The sequence below is a fragment of the Protopterus annectens genome, chromosome 5.part0 (genome assembly GCF_019279795.1).
Source record: "Protopterus annectens isolate FY-2018-M chromosome 5.part0, PAN1.0, whole genome shotgun sequence".
Classification (NCBI taxonomy): Eukaryota; Metazoa; Chordata; order Ceratodontiformes; family Protopteridae; genus Protopterus; species Protopterus annectens.
This window is the reverse complement of record NC_056735.1, coordinates 1,540,418,318-1,540,436,125: the sequence shown is the minus strand read 5'-3', so window position 1 is coordinate 1,540,436,125 and position 17,808 is coordinate 1,540,418,318.

Genomic DNA, 17,808 nt, shown 5'->3' with positions numbered 1-17,808 from the left:
TGTGTGCATGTGTGCATGTGTGCATGTGTTCACGTGTGCATGTGTTCATGTGTGCATGTGTGCATGTGTTCACGTGTTCATGTGTTCATGTGTGCATGTGTTCATGTGTGCATGTGTTCACGTGTTCATGTGCTTATGTGTTCATGTGTGCATGTGTTCATTTGTGCATGTATTCATGTGTTCATGTGTTCATGTGTTCATGTGTGCATGTGTGCATGTGTTCACATGTTCATGTGTTCATGTGTGCATGTGTGCTAACATCATGTACAGATTGTAAAGTGTGTTTCCTGTCTTCCTCTCACAGGTGCTGAGGTTGGGTTGGTTGAGTGCAGCAGGGAACCTGAAGTCACTGCCACAAATAGTGGGAATGATGATACATGCGTTGTGGCACAGGCAGGTTTGACAGGGTCTGTCATTGGTCCGCCAATCGACAGTGCACAGCTTTCCACCCCATCTATGTGCACATTCATACTGCCAATACATCCCTCATCACCAATGGCCTTAGCTGTGGGACAGCATACAGTAGGTATTGACCAGGATAGTGTGGTATCTGTGGCACATGCATCCCCTCACAGCAGCCATACTCAGATTCTTGGAACGGTACCACATAGGCAGATGTCCAGGGGTTCTCATGGGAGCACTGCTGGTCATAATGCCCCTGGCAGACGTGCCCCCACATGTCTTACAACCTCAGGTATGTTCTGGGCTGTAATGCAGGCACAGGCACATATGGAACGGTACATGAGACAGGGACTAAGGGCGCAGAGGGCCCATAACACCGATATCAATGACAGTATCCGTGACCTTGTCGGTGCCATCCGTAATTACACTGAGGTAATTGATAGACATTGGGTGGAGACATTAGATGTCCTCTGCAATGTAATGTCCATGTGCCAGGACAATGCGGGATGGTTGAGACATTGACGTGGATGTATGCTAGCAACATCATCGGCTGGCAGTCATCGCTGATGACCCACAAGTCACAGCCACTCCCATAGTGGCAGTACCAGCTCCAGCAATGTTAGGGCTGGGCTGTCAATAGACCGTCCTAGAAGACCACGTGCACGTGGCTCTGGACAGTCCCAGCAGGGACATGGGTCCAGTTGACATACCTCTGGCTCTGATGATAGTACCCAGTCTGGCTTAGTACCCAATACTGTCCGTAGCACCCCTGCCAGGCACAGGTACTGTGTCCGTGGCCAGAGACGGTGATCTGTACAGCCTGGCAGGTACAGTCTGTGGCTGTTGCACAACCTCCTGTATATGGCAGCCACATGGTGGAACTGTGTGCATGCAGACACACACACATAAACCAAACACCTAGGGCTAACACATACATACACACACATTACATCAACATTGGCCCATGCTGTACTGTTATCCCTCACACACACACACACACACACACACACACACACACACACACACACACACACACACACACACACACACACACACATACATGTCACTTGAAAGGGTGAATGTTGGGCTCTGGCAAACCAACAACACACCCTGTGCATATGATGAAACTGTGCCACCTCCTGTCATCTGTAACACTGATGCAGGAACAGGCTAACATGGTGCTGATGCACAGGGTGACTTTATAGCAGTGTAGCAATGTTAGCATGTTGTCGACAGTAAAGTGTAATTATATCCTTGTAGGTATATCTGAGCAGGCATGATGCATTAAAGCTATGATTGTAAATGTAGTATTGTTTATACCACTGTTAATTCCAACAATGTATTGTCTGCCCATGTGCCACTTGGCTGATGTGTGTAGGTTTGGCAGCATGTGTTAGTGAGTGGACAGTACGTGTGTGATGTGTGCAGTACAGATTTGCAGGTGTACATTTGTGAACATGGTGGAGGTGCACTGTCTGCATGTACATGCATAGTGGGCACATGGGAAGGGTGGCATGCCCTGTATTACACAGTGTTAACATCTCATAGTTTCTATTGGTGGCCAGTATGCATTTTACTACACATATGTTTTAACTTGGGTACACATGTGTGTATGACATGGTTTGACACTATGCTGTGGGTGATACTGTTACTATCTGTCATTGGTTTGCATTGTGGTAGTATACACAACCTCAACAGCCTGACTATAATCAATCGTTAGATGATGTCTTGACAACTGACACACAGATGTAGGAAACTCAGTAACATTTGGATCCCTCCGGTACTATACTATACCAGTAACCAGTGGTATTGACTGCCACCCATTCCTGGGACCACTCCTGTTTGGCATATAGCCCTCTTAGGTACAAACAAACACACTAGGCATATGTCCGTCCACATCTGGAAATGCATACACTGGCCTACAATGCATTCTCCAAATGAGACACCTATCCTCCGCAAGGGTATCATACAGACAGATACCTGTTGTCCAACCCATGCTGTAAAGCTATAAGCCAACTACAGCATAGTCATCCACATTTACTAAACATAGTATCCCAACAGTTCCACATAGGTAGTAGCCCCCAACATGTAGAATGGGTACCGATGTATACATACAGCCAAGTATTATGTCATCTGTCCTTTGGTATTCACATTTCCAAAGGTATTCTGACATCCCTCAGTGTATCACATAAGCAATAAGGGGTCTGTATGCATATTCACAAAAGTTGTTGTACACCTATAATGAATGTCCATTATTGACAGACTGTGTTGTGTATGAACATGTCTGACAGATACCCCAGGCATGAACCCTCACTCACACTATTCTATACACAGATACCTGAAGTGTGCAATGCACATACTGTTGTTATACTGATATGTCGTACAGTAGTGAAAGCAAAACCCACAACACATTGACCAACAATGTCACACACACTCAGCAATTGCAGGATTCAAACCCCTACCTAACTCTGTTATGGTACTAGAGAAGTATGCATTAACATGATGCGCTATATGCTTTACTGGGAGTTGTTATTTACACTGCTATATTTGTAGGATGCTGACATCATCAGACTTGCCACAGATGAATATACCACTTTTAAGGCATTTTCCTAGTCTCCAAAAAGGGCAGTCCTCTCAAAGGAAATCACACACAAACATACACCCCCCACACACACACACTCAGCAATTGCAGGATTCAAACCCCTACCTAACTATGTTATGATACTAGAGAAATATACATTAACACAACGCGCTATATGCTTTACTGGGAGTTTTCATTTCTCCTGCTATACTTGTGGGATGCTGACATCATCAGACTAGACATGGTAATGTGTATGCACTTTGTTTTATGCAATCCCAGGACTGAGTCATGGGGGACAGCAGGCGTTATCAGCTTGAACAGGACTCCACAATTCTTACCTTGTGTGATCTATCTGTGACCCAGTTGCCAATCCATCAGATGACAATACATATTTATGCACAGGTGGTTGATTTTGTGGATACGACATGTATCTGGAATGTTGGAAAATGGCTATTCAAAGTCTATGTGGGATGTGTGTAGCTCATTTCATTGATGTATGTCCTGTGTGACTGCCTTGGAAACAGTCTAGCAGGTATGGGAACCATGATCTGCACATGACCAAACCAAAGTTGGTAGGGTTGTGTGTTTGTAGGCTTCCAATAGCTCTGTTTATGACTTCAATCATGATGGACTCCATGGCCTTGCAGATCAGACTTCATAGGCTTCTAAGACTATAGTTCCCATAGTCTGTTGTGCACCAACACTTGTGGAGTGTGCCAGATGTTGCTGTAACTGATTCAACTGTTTCATATCCTATAGAGGGGTGATGCTCAACAGACTGTTCAGGTGCAGGGTCTGTTTGTTCTGCAGTTCAGTTATGACACATATAGGGAAACACTGTAATCCCATTGATGCCATGTTTTCAGCTTTGGAAGGAGCTGTTTACCCATTCTACATGTGATATTTCCTGGTATGATGAAAGGGCCTTTTGTCAGTGGGAGGTGGGTATGTATGTATGGGCCTGTCTGACAGGATGTTGGCATTGACAGTAATTTACACTTGGCCCTGACTCAGGGCATATATGAGTGTACATTGCTATTTATGACATAGCTGAAAGAAGTGTCATGGTTCTGTATGGACTCCTTCGCAGATAATTTTTCCATAACCTGGTTTGTATAATGTTTGGAGTGCACATTGTTTATTGGTGATACTGATTGCAGGTTTTTAATCTTCTTTGCTTTTCTACTTTGTATGAACAACCTACGTATCTGTAGTACATATTTGATTATGGCAGGGTTCTAATATATTATATATGTGTCTGTTTTCATATAACTGTGTGCACAAGGCAGGATTGGTGAATAGTGAGAGGTTCCTGGGTTAACACATGCAACTGCCAGATATGTGTGGCCCACTGCTGTACTAAGACATGGCCTAAGTGTGTGAGCATGCCCAGTTTGAACTTTCATTATGTTGTTGCCTGACATTTGCCTCATTTATTCAAATGTGTGAGCATGCCCAGTGTGACCTTTCAGCATGTTGCTGTTTGAGGTTCACTACATTTGTTGACGTGTGTGAACACACCCAATATTAACATTTATACTATATGTGTGTTGACAATCAAGTTGTATTTTTACTGCAGGGCTCACCTTTGCATCATAAATCTACAGGGATTATGCTGTGCCTGCAGAGTTTCCATGAGACACTTTGCATAGACTTATCAACATTTCTTCATACAGGCTGACCAGTGAAATACTGTCATGGTTTAGTGGTTCAGTACTGTGACTATAGTGCACAGTATCCTGGGTATGAGGACTGTCACTGGATTTTTTTTTCATACTGGGCAGACCAGACTGCTTAAGGACCAGCAAAGCAAATATGAGCATGTGTACCTGCTTTTGCTCAACTATGCCCAACTTTGCCCGAACTTGCCCAATATTGCTCAACGTTAACCAACATTGCTCAATGTTGCCCAATATTGCTCAACATTGCCCAAAGTTGTGCTAGTTAGTGCATGCAATTTTGTTTACATATACTAAATGGTGATAATATCTGTTTAGCACTGCTTTATATTGCTTAAAACATGGCAATCATGCCTCAGGTGGTACTGCAGGGTTGCCTATGTTGGATGCACATAGTACACTCTCTATACATATTTGTAAACAGGTAGTGTCAAGTTAAGCATCCTTTTTACTATATGTGCGAGTCAGAGAGAGGTATCATTTCCAGGGTTCCTACTGAGCCAGTGTATGTGCTATGCATTGCCTCTTTGCCAAGGCCAAGGCATACTGGGCATGCCTCCTTCTGCCTACTGGGGCAGGCTCAAGTTTTTCCTCCTTCGAGTCACGCTCTGCCTGTGATGGCCTTGGCAATGGTGGGGGGCTGTTTGGCCCGGCCCTATGCTGCTCCTGCTGCAGCTGTTTTCGCAGGATCATATTATGTAGCATAGCACATACCATGACAATTTGGGTACATGTAGTTGGTGAGTACTGCAAGGCTCCACCAGATGTGCCCAGGCACTGGAACCGTGACTTGAGCAGCCCAAACACATGCTCGATTACATTTCATGTTTGTGCATGTGCCTCATTATGGCATTCCTGTTCGGGTGTGTGTGCATTTCTGATGGGTGTCATCAGCCACGACTCCAGTGTGTATCAAGCATCCCCCACTAAGGTGACCATGAGGGATGTCCCCATTGGCAAATGTCTGGTACAGCTGCGTCAGATGCCAGATATGTGAATTGTGGTAGCTTCCAGGGCAGCCAGCACACACATTCAGTATTATGCCCTGGGCATCACACACAAACTGGCAGTTGATGGAGGGGAAGCCCTTGTGGTTAAAGTAGGCCCTACCCCGCTCACCAGCTGGTGCTTTGATGCATATGTGCGTGCAGTCTATTGCACCCACTACCTCAGGGTATTCCGCTATTTGCTGGAAAAGACGCATATTGCTGGCCAGTACCTCACAGGAATTGGGGAAATATACATGATCACCGACATGTGCTGACATGGCATCCAGGAACTGGTGCAGTACCCTGGATGCTGATGCCTGTGAAATCCCCATCATATCACCAGTTGGTCTCTGGAAGGTACCTGTTGCTAGTATTCTTAGGCCAACACATACCTTGGTTTCCACTGGGATGGATTCCCCTCTGTTGGTTCTGTGTGTGAGGTGTGGCCTGCATAGCTCAACAATTTGCTGCATAGAGGTCTCTGTCCACTCTATAGCGCTCCACTATCTCCAGCTCATGTAGCCCCTGGTAGGTTACCCTGGGCCTGTATACTCTTCTCCGTCTCCTAACTGTGGGGTGCTCAGCAGCATTTGCATTGTCACCACCCTCAGCATGTTGCATATGTCGCCTTATAACAGCAATGGCAGCCCCTAACATATTTTTTATCTCAGTAAAGCTTTTAAGTTTTCACTTCTCTTAGTATACTGCAGTGTTGCAGTGTCTCTGAGAGAAACATGGTGGAATGTTGTTTGCACAGTTTTAAGTGCTGGGCTGGGCTAGTGTACTGCCTGTGTAATTGGCTGATTCTGATTGTTTTCACCTGCTAGCTCTGCTAGTTCTCCTTGGTTAACTTCCTACTATTTGCTGTGCTTCCTTTTCCCTTTCTGTTTCCACAGGGGGCAGCGGCGCGCAAACACGCGCACACCAGCTCACACGCGCGCACACATACTTACACGGGCTTACTTGGGTTTCCACAACCTAACACTTGCTTACTCCTGCTTAAACGCGCGCACACAGGCGCAAACGCGCCTACACAGATTTCAACAACCTTACACATGCTTACTCCAGCTTAAACGCATGCACACAGTCTTACTCAGATGTACAGGCGCGCACCCATGTGCAAACATGTTGCAGGCACTTTTACAAGAAACTTTAGTGATATCCATGGCATACACCTTCAATTTCTTGCCTTTAGCTAGGATACCTGTTGACACGCCTATTCCAGTGATGAGTAACTGACAGCAAACACATGCCACTCTGCTCCAGTGAGCTTACATTCTTTCATACATAACCCCCTCATGATGTCACCTAGCTTCTACTCTGATATTCCCCTTATCCTACTCTTACACTCCACAGACCTGGCTCATATGCCATGTAAAATTTATATTCACTATCCTTACCCTCATTTGCATAGGATTGCCTACTAATGCTTGGTTACATCTCTTATACTGAGCTTCCCCCCCTTAGCAACCTCTACTCAGTAGCCATGTTGTCTTCAGCCTGCCATTCACTTGCATGGCAGATTAATATTATGAATTAAATCCCTATTTGTGGCTTTTATTTTTTGTTTTTCTGTTTTTTAGTGCACCGTGCATTTGAGCGGTGCTGCGCTACGCTTAAACATTGAAGATCGAGGAAAAAACATTATTTTTTTTTCTTTTGCTACACATATAAATGCCAATGGCCATATATTTGGCCATTGGCATGCTTCCTCAACTGGATGCATCCTTTATTTTGAGCTGTCATGGCTCCGTTTTGCTATTTGCAGAACGGTACTCAGTTGCCGACTGAGTACATTTCTGCAAATAACACTACTCTTGCTCGGACAGGTTAGTGTTTCCTGGATCACAAATTTACCTCATTTGCATAGCTTTCAGCTGCAAATGAGGTAATTTGCATAATCCAACCCTGTCCATGCAAGAGTCATTTTAGGAGCTCTCTTGCACTCCTCTGCCGGCTGTTCCTGGATTGCTTGGCAGAAAAGTTGGCTGCATGGAGTCTTACTCTACTCTTAGACTCCATGCAAGCCTTCGTGAATCCAGCCCATACAGCTTTCCATTGCCTACCTTTTTTATAAACTTCCAATCAGTCTCTTGGTTTAGGGGATCAAAACAGAGCATCTAAAGCACTTCAGCAAACACATTCTCTTTTAGCATAACTTTTTAAATAGTAAATTTATAAAGCTAACGGTGATGGTCTGAATGAAAAACTGGTAACCTGGAAACTGTTTCATTCTTTAATGCATTATAACTTAATGTTCTGATCTAGAGAAACTGTTGAGGGTAGGACTGATGGATTTATTTTTGCACCTCTTTGCCCCAGTGTCTGCTGGCAATTAAGCCTGACCTCAGGTATTACATTGCCTAAGGCAGGCTATCATTCAGGCAGGCATGAGCATGCTTTCTGCTCTTGCTGGCATATTGATAATCAGAGGTATTTTTTTTTTTACAACCTAATCCCTGCCACTGGTTGGTATGTGTGCACTTGCATCCTACAAGAGGTACCTATGCTCCCTAGTCTGTTGATGCAAGCTTCAACAATTATATGAATAGGGGCAACCATCTTTGATTTTAAAGCCATTCCCATGCCTTTCCTGGCTCTGCCTTCATATGTCATGACAGGCTACTGATCTCTAGCCAAGGCCTTGCCATCAGAGTTGTGGTGTGAGCAAGGCAGAAACTGTAGTCCCTCATTTAAAGGAAAGGGATGCGGTCTTCTCCATTTCCGGACTTGCAAGTGCTCAAACCACCAAGCCACTAGTTAAATTCGGATTACCTAGATGTACTAAGGACATCAACATCATCCTTCTGCGCAATTGGCATAGTCATATGACTTGCAGATTGAGGGATGTTTATTCAATGCCATGAAGTTGAAAAGCAGTGTACAACTATTTATTTATTTTATTTTATTTTATTTTATTTTACATTTGTTGACCGGGCTAGTCTAACTGGATTTATGTCCATTTTCAGTAGAGGCCCGGGGAGAAAAGCTCCAAGCATGAACAGTAAAACACAGTTAGCAATATATAACAATATATAACTAGGACATGTAAGAAAACAGTACAGTGGTAGCATTTGTTAAAAGCAAAAATATAGTAATGTAATTATAGAATATAGACATTATGCTAAAAGTTTATTTAAGTAAAGCATGGCAGATGTACTAAACACAAAGTGGGTATGAGCACATCAGAGTAAAGTCCTTATAATTTTTTCTCTTACTATGAAAAAAAAAAGAAGCATGATTAGGAGGCCTAGGTTAGAGGCCTAAGTTAGAGGGGTGGGGAAAAGGGTAAGAGTAGGAGGGGAAATAGATTTCAGTCTGGGTTAGCACAGAGACAAAGCCGCTGAGTTTTAAGATGTTCTTTAATATGTTTTTTGAATAGATATGTAGACAGTAGGTTAGATAGTTCAGGAGGGAGATGATTCCAGTTTTTGCCTGTAGTGTTTGAAAAAAGTGATCACCAGCTTTATTGTTAGATTTAATCGAGGAGACCAGGAGTTTATTAGCAGAACGTAGTGTAGCTAGATTTTTGTATGGTGAAATCAGATTAGTGAGGATAGGGGTATTATTGGGGTGGTATAGGATCTTTTGAGTGATAAGTAACTGTTGATAGAGTATGTGGTTCTGCAATTCTAGCCATCCTAGTTGTTTGAGGTTAAGACAGTGGTGAGTTTTAAAGGGTGCACATGTAATGAATCTAGCTATGCTATTATAACAGGTAGAAAGTTTGGAGATGTTATTCTTAGATAGGTTAGTATATATAGCAGAGGCATAGAAAAGGGTAGAAATGAGGTGGGTCTGGGCAATAGTTTTCCTGGTTGTGGGGGTAAGGAAGGGTTTGATTCTATAGAGAGTACCAAGTTTTTTGTTAACAGATTTTATGGTGGCGTTAATATGATCATCATAGTTAAGACGACTGTCAATTGTAACACCTAGTAGGCGGGTAATATTAGTAGCATTGTTAGAGGTTATAGAGAAGAATGGTGTGGAAGATTTGTGAGTTGGAGTAAAAAGCAGTAATTTTGTTTTTTTGGGATTAAGGAGGCAATGTTTCATAAACCAGTTTTCCACATTTTGGAACACAGTTTGGGTGAGGGACTGGAGGGAGGCTATGTTCTTAGCAGTACAGATTAAGGCTGAGTCATCTGCATATTGAATGCAGGTGGCTTGAGGAATGTCCATGTGGAGGTTGTTAATAAATATGGAGAAAAGAAGGGGACCTAAGATAGAACCTTGTGGGACTCCAATATTTAGTGGGAGTAATGAAGACAGATTATTATCCCAAAGTACTGCTTGTTGTCTGTTTTGAAGATAACACCTAAACCATTGTAATGCTAGTGGATCAAGATAATGGTATTTTAGTTTGTCTAGAAGTAAGTTATGGTTAACCATATCAAAGGCTTTTGACAGGTCAATAAATAGGGCAGAGGAAAAGGAGTTATTGTTACGATTTTTATTTATAGAGTCGTTGTGCTGTGGAATGGTCTAAAGCCATGTTAACAGTTGGCTAGTTGGTTATTTTGTAGAAGGTGGTTGAGTAGTTGTTTATGAATACATTTTTCCATTATCTTAGCTAATGGGGAGAGTACGGCAATAGGGTGAAAGTTCTATAGAAGATCCACCTTTGTGTAGTGGGATAATGTGAGATACTATCCAAATGGTAGGGATTTTGCCTTCAGAGATAGTTCTGTTAATAAGTATAGATATGGGATAATGAATAGCTTTTGCGGCAATTTGTAGGTATTCAGATGGGAGTCGGTCCGCAGATGGGGTGCAGGGTTTCAGTTTTTAAGCAGTTTAAGAATATGAGATGTAGGAATAGGTTGTATATGAAAGGTAGGAAACGTTGTCTTGGAGGTGTGTGGTGGGGAAGCAGTAGGTGGGGGTACAGAATTGGCTAGGGTTTGAATGGCTTCTGTAAAGTATTTATTAAAGGCATCAGGGATCTGGTTGAAATTATTATGGTTGAAACCTAATGGGGCAGGAGTAGTTGAGTGTCCTGGCTGAAGAAGTTTGTTTATCCCTGACCAAAATTTTTGTGGTGTTTGTTGATTAGTTTGTTGGAGGTGTAGGTAGAAGTCTTTTTTGTCTCTAAGAGTATCCTTCTTGGTGGCATTTCTTAACTGTTTAAAGAGGAGGTGATCAGATGGACATTTGGTAGCTCTCCATTTAGCCCATATTTTGTTTCTGAGGAGCATCTTCTGCTTAGTTTGTTTTGTTAGCCATGGGGCAGATTTGGATCTTATTCTAGTGGAGTGATAAGGTGCGTGATAGTCTAGAATTTGAAGAAAGGCAGTGTTGAAGTAGGTCACAGCCTCATCAAGTTCAAGATGGGTCAGTGGTGACCAGTCACATGCTTGCAATTTGTTCAGGAAACTATCAGGATTAAAGAATTTCTTTGAGCGGGAAGTTTTGAGTTTGTGAGTAGTTGGGATATGAAATTTTTGTCTAATAATGTAAGTAAGCATATGGTCACTAATATTGTCGGGAAGTGCTCCTGGAGTATAATTGCTAGGGTGGTTATTAATAAGGATCCAGTCAAGAGTAGATTCTTTCCTGTTAGGTTTGTGGATTCTAGAAGGAGTGGTTATTAATTGGGAGAATCCATAAAGATTTATGTGGTTAGTGGAGTTCTGAGAACTACAGGTTAACCAGTCTATGTTGAAGTCACCCAGTACATTGGTTTCCTGGGGTAGTTGGGTAGAGAGGAGATTAAGAAAGTTTTCAAGAGTATTAGTATTGTTACCAGGGGGGAAGATACAAGCAAATTAGGTTGATAGATTTGGTGTTGTTGATTTGGAGTTTGGTAGACAGTATTTCAGATTTGGTGTCTAGTGATGGAAGCTCATTAAAGAGGGATACTTGGAGATTAGATTTATAGATAATGGCTATACTCCCGCCTTTTTTGGTTTTGCGGTCACATCTAAGGATGTTATAGCCTGGAGGGGTAATTTCCTGGTCTAGAGTAGATGGTTTTAGCCAGGTTTCTGTAAGACATAGAATATCAAATGAGTGCAAGTCCAGGAGTGCATGCAGGTGGGGAATTTTATTGTTAAGACTTCTAATATTAAGGTGAGCAATCAGGAGGGAGTTAGGTGCTTTAGCTAATATAGAAGGTTTAGGTAAAGTTAGATTATCAAGGTTATTCCTATTGTTAGTATTGGGGCCAGGGTTTGGATGAATATCCCCGTCAAGGAGAAGGTAACACTGGGGATAATTTAGGAATTTAATGGTCTTGAGGGAATTATTAAAATTCTTTTTGATGGTGAAGTAAGTGACATGGGTTTTTCTGTGATATTTTGGTAGTATATAGTTAGAGGTACATGTTATGTTACTGTGGTTGAGGGTGTACATAAAGGAAGAAGGTAATGTTTTTTGGAAATGATGGTTTTGTTCAAGTAGAGTAAGATTTTCAAAGAAGGTCAATGAATAAGGTATGGTCAGAGAGGCTATTGTGGTAGTTAAGAGAAGGATGTATGTGAACATAGTTTTGTTTGTTGGTGACATGACAGTGAGTAGTACTCAGATGAGAGTAGCTTGTTTGTGTAAGTGAGGTAGGAAAATAGATGAGGATGTACAACTACAAAAAGACTTGCAGTTTCTACATAAGTGAATCCACTTTCATAAAAGAGAGGGTTAAATGGTGAGGAACCAGATTAAGTCTTTAATGCATTCAAATGACTCAGTGGTATTGAATCAACTAAAGCAAGAAATATCTCCATAGATCCTCAAATGAATACTATAATTTATTTTTGTCTGATGAAGAATCGCCTATTCTAATAGAAATGATTTTTGTATATTTTGTAGTATATTGTATAGGACTTTGACCACTGGGGTCTCTCTAGTGCCTAACCTTCATTAGTTAGAAGAGCCCTCAGCAAAAAGTACATGAAAAGATTATTCTTTGAAGTTATGCTGGTTTGATCTTGAAAATGAAATCTGAAGCAACACTGTAAATGAAAAAAAAAAGATTTTTGAGGCTACATTCTTTTTAGTTTAGTAACATGGAATCTTTATTATAGCACAATAAACCTACTGATCAGACATTTAGCTCTAGACTTACCAATGTACAGAGGGGATGTAAATACTTCTTCATATATTGTCTTCTATATTGTATTTCTGAAACCTAGCTGCATCACGGAAAGGTTTAGAAAAAATCAATCTCAGAACAAAAAGAAATAGTGAATATGCACTTGTCCCTAGATTTTAATAACTCTTACATTTGTAAATAACTGCATGAACAAATTAAATAATAAATAACTGCACCATTGACTCCTAAAGTAGGAAATATCAAAATGTAGTTACCCCTAGGAACTTTTTTAATGTCACACAAGTATTAATATGATACTAAAAAGAGTTTTAAGAAAAGTGCCGCCCTCTGAAACAATGGAAGTCTGACTCTATGCCCTGCAGAACTTCATCTGTTTATTTAGTTTTTCCTTTCACAGTTTAAAAGAAGATAGTAAGAATAAAATAAGGCTGGATTGAAGATCAGTGTTACACAGTATTTACCAGATGTGAAGGAAAGTATTCCTTTCTAAACTTATAAAAGAAAATATAATTATTCATTCTTCTCAAACTGTGTGGGGTCTCAGCTTTATTACAGATTGCTGCCAGAATTACATCCCAGGTGGCAAGTTGATCTTGCTTAAAAGTATACAGATGAAACTGCTTCAAGGAGACAAAACAAACATTTTGTGAGATGTGATATCCTTATCTACAGGAAGTGAAGTGGCAATAATAAAATCAGAAATGGAAATTATTGAACCTGGACTCAGTACACTGTATGAATAATACAAAGACACCAGAAATGTAGATTGTAATCAAATCCACTGTCCTCTGTTCATTTAAATGAATGATTGATTGCATATTGTTTGGTTTATAAACACTGTCTCACATTCCATAACAAATAGTGCTTGGGGTAAGCAGTTTTGTGGTTCCCAGTTCTAAAAATAAGGTCTCAGGTAATCCACAAACTATATAAGCTAATGATGAAGTGCAGAGCCCTATGTTAAATAAAAAAAAAAAAAAAAAAGGACTGGGTATGTCATTCCATTAGACTAACATTTTTTATGTTGAATGCCAATAAAAAATACGAAAATGACAGTTATGTCCATTTAAGTGATTGGGATTTTTTTTTTTTTTTTTTGGAGTAGTTAGTGTTGCGCTGGTATGCTGGTACTGATACTACAATCATTGCATACTCAAAAGGCTATATACTTTCATTACCCCTACTGATATCTGGATGAAAGTGTTCTAAAACAGAGACAGTCTGGATCTTGGGCCAGGGAGGACCACATACATACATTTCAGTATTCTTCAGTAAGTCAGCTCCTTGAAACACTGAGGATTACTCAAAACTAGCTTAATAAAGAAAATGAAGAGAGCTTTTGCCTCTACTGTCAAAAATGCACTATTATGTGCAACCCACAGGTGGCGCTGTGGAGACTTCTAGTTTTAGTTGGACGTGGGCTCAGCAGCCATTGGTTTATGTCAGGATTATGGAAACAAAAGGTTACATTGAATGTGCTTAGAGTCTTATAACTTATTTTTGGGATAGTGGGTATCGATTAGGCCTTTACTACTGGCATTATTAAGTTTAAGGAGTGCTCTGCCATCATTGCATGTGCAGAGGTGGACTTTTGATAAAATTGCAGGATGGTAGAGACACCTGACATTGTTATCCCAATTCATTTTGATTTGAGCAGATTATCTGTAATGAATGTAATTTGATGACTCCATTTTTCATGAAGTATTTTTTTTTTATGTTTGTATTTAAGGCAATATTATTTTTATTTCCATAAAATATGTCTGGTAAAATTGACCTTGTTTATCCATCCTTGTTATAGAACAGTAACTAGATCAACTGTTTGTCCATGTGCAGATATTGGAGGGGTAATAGGAGTTTTCCATTTCTGTTTAAATGTGATTTATGGACTAGGAGTTCTGGAGATGACAAATGACTGAATAATTCAAAATCTCTTGTGGTTATTGATACAACAGTGTGCGTTCCTGTCAGTTCCTGTATTTGTAGAAAGAAAATGGTACCTGCAGGATTTCATCATGGATACACTTTGTCTCCACTCCTGTCAAGATTTTCATGGGTAGGAAATCACAATGTAGCCAAGGTTTGGAGAGTAACTAGTAGTTTCTCACCTTATTCTACACAGATAGATTATTAGATTTATAGGTGATTACTTGGCTAATGACCTAAGATGGCCTTTTTAAGTGTAGCCATGTTTCCCTAGGTTTCTAGTCTCAGTGCCCATAAAAAATGAAGGATCCAGGAATCTACACAATCCTTGGAGTAGAGCCACTCTATGGTATTGGATCTCCTGATAAGCTTAAGAAAACCGAGAGATCTTGAGGGTTCTATATTATGAGCACTAACTGCTTTAATATACCAGAGTATAACTTCATGGAAACTGGGGAGAATCATGCATTTAAAACAGAGGAAAAGGTATTTACTCATCTAATGGGCAACTCAGATAATAACTTTCCAGATCAGAGAGACTGATGGAACTATAAGAAGTAATACCACAGCATATAACTTCAAATACAGCAATGATAATAAAAGTAGCAGTTAAGCACATGTTAAAGGTAGTCTTGAAAGAAGGAGTACAGGAAGTACTTGGACAGAACCTATGTTAGAAATGCTACATCTAAAGAAATCCCAATCCCTCCACACCACACACTCCAGAGACCTCAACCTCATTACCACAATCAACAGAACATACTGGAGGGACAGGTTCATAACCCAGAGACTGCCCATGCTATGGAATAGATTTCCCATACATGTCAAGCAGAGCACCTTGCTGAATCTCTTCCAAGAGAATCTAGATGAGTGGATGGGAAATAGACAATTCATCCTGGGGATAACTCCAGTGGCGCTACTTGACAGAGGCACTGGGAACAAAAGTCGGGTGGCACGATGCCAAGGTAATCCTAAGGTCAGACTTGTAAAGACCCCAGGGCCATTAGCCTAGTACACACTTATGAAACTATGAGATAGGACAGGTAGACATGGCTAATTAGGAATACTAGATGTCTAAAAATAAAGGCTAAGAGACCAGTTGCACTGACAAAAAATAAGCTGTCGCAGAAACATGAGCAGCATCTGAAAAGTGTCTCATCAGATGGCACAATGACATTTTATCAAGATTCTAGACAAAAACAGAAAGAAAAGGAAGTTACTCAGTAAACACCTTTCACAACAGATAACATCAGCAATCTACTCAGAAGGACAGGCAATTTTAAGGATAGACAGAAGGAGTAGTTGCAGAAGCTTCTGAATGAAGGAAAGCTCACAGAATCTGTACTGACAGATGCATATCCTATTTTGAAAGAAGAAGGGTAATCCACTGTATAAGCTGTATGAAGTACACTAAGCAAAATGAATTATGGAACGTGTCAGGCACAGATCAAGTCACTGGAGATAAGCTGAAGATGTTGCGCATATCAGAGGAGAAATGGCACCTGAGGGTACCAATTACAGAATGGATTGGAAGCCATATTCCAGATGACTAAAGAATAAACATTCTTGTAATACTCTATAAAATGTGGGTATTCGCAAGTGTTGGCAGTACTGGGGTATGAAAAGCCTGTCACACTGTATGAAAGTGTTGGATAGACTAAGAGATTGATAAAGAAATATGCAGAGTAGTAGAAAGTAAGATGGAAGATGAGTAGATTAGATTCAGCTCAAAATGCAGCAATGTGTGCAGTGAGACATATAGTAGAGAAGAAGCTAGAAATGAGGAAATACTCCAACTGGGCATTCCTATACTCAGGGAAAGTATATCATAAGGTACAAGCAAAGCTGATTTTACAGTTCTGCTATTCAAAGTTCCAGAAGCACTGGTAGAATTTAAGTTGACATGGGCAGTCCTGCAATGGTTCTACACCCCAGAAATATTTGTAGAATTACGCAGGCTATGTACTGGGACTCAAAGGCACAGGTATGAAAAAGTGTTTGGACTAACATGGAGGTTTCCTCTGGAAGTGGGAGTGGGAACTGGGTGTGCATCAGGGTTAAGCTCTGAGCCTACTACTATTCATACTGAGGATGGACTATATCAGAAAATAGTTCAAGAGGGACTGATCAACAAAGCAACTATACACCGATAATGTGGCACTGCAATCAAACTCTGTAAAGCAGCCTTAACAAGTGATAGGGGACTGGAATCAAAACTGAAGGCACATACGATTGAACTGAGTACACACAAGGCAGTGGTCAAGACAGAACATGGGGAAATCAGAAGAAGTTAAAAACTGCAATAGAAGGGGAAAATGTGTAATAGTTTAAAAGTTCCAAGTATATGAGAGGTAGGGAATAGAATGAGGAGGTCAAAGCTTGAATGGGAGGTGCTGCAGGGAAGTGGCATATAGTATCAGTTGAAGTGCATGACAGAAGACTGGAAACCTAAAAAGTAAGGCGTAGAAAACAGTGATGCAGTATGGCATAGAAACCTGGACAGGGAAGGCAGAGCAATTAAAGAAGCTTGAAGTGATGGAGATTAAGTGCCTGGCATAGTTAGTGGGATACAAAATGTGGGATAGAAGAAGAAATGAGATCATCAAAGCAGACGCTAAAGCAGCATCATTTTTACAGAAGGTAAGTGGAACAAATTACAGTGGTTCAGTCACACGGCCTGAAAGTTGAAGGCAATTTGGAAAAGCAAAACAGGACCGAGTGAGTGATGACAGTTTTAACTGATTCTTTACTGAGACAATTCAAGCCCTAGCTAGCCAACTACCTCCTAGCTCCCCTGGTCCTGAAAGTAGCACCCCTAGAAACCTACTCGCGTTCAGCTTCCAACCAGTCGCCACTTCACTTATCCGTACCTTGATCAAAAAATTAAAACCCACTACACCTTCTGCTGATCAACTCCCTGCCAAGTACCTACAAAAATCAGCTGATGCTATTGCTTACCCCATCTCAATACTAATCAATCAAACCATAGTAGAAACTAAAATTCCCACCATCTGGAAAATATCCTATGTAATCCCACTTCACAAAGGAGGCAGCTCTACTGAATTCTCCAATTATAGGCCAATAGCTATACTCTCTCCACTTGCAAAGATGATGGAAAAATGTATTCACAGACAACTCATGCACCACCTAATCCAGAATCACTTTATGGCAGACACTCAGCAT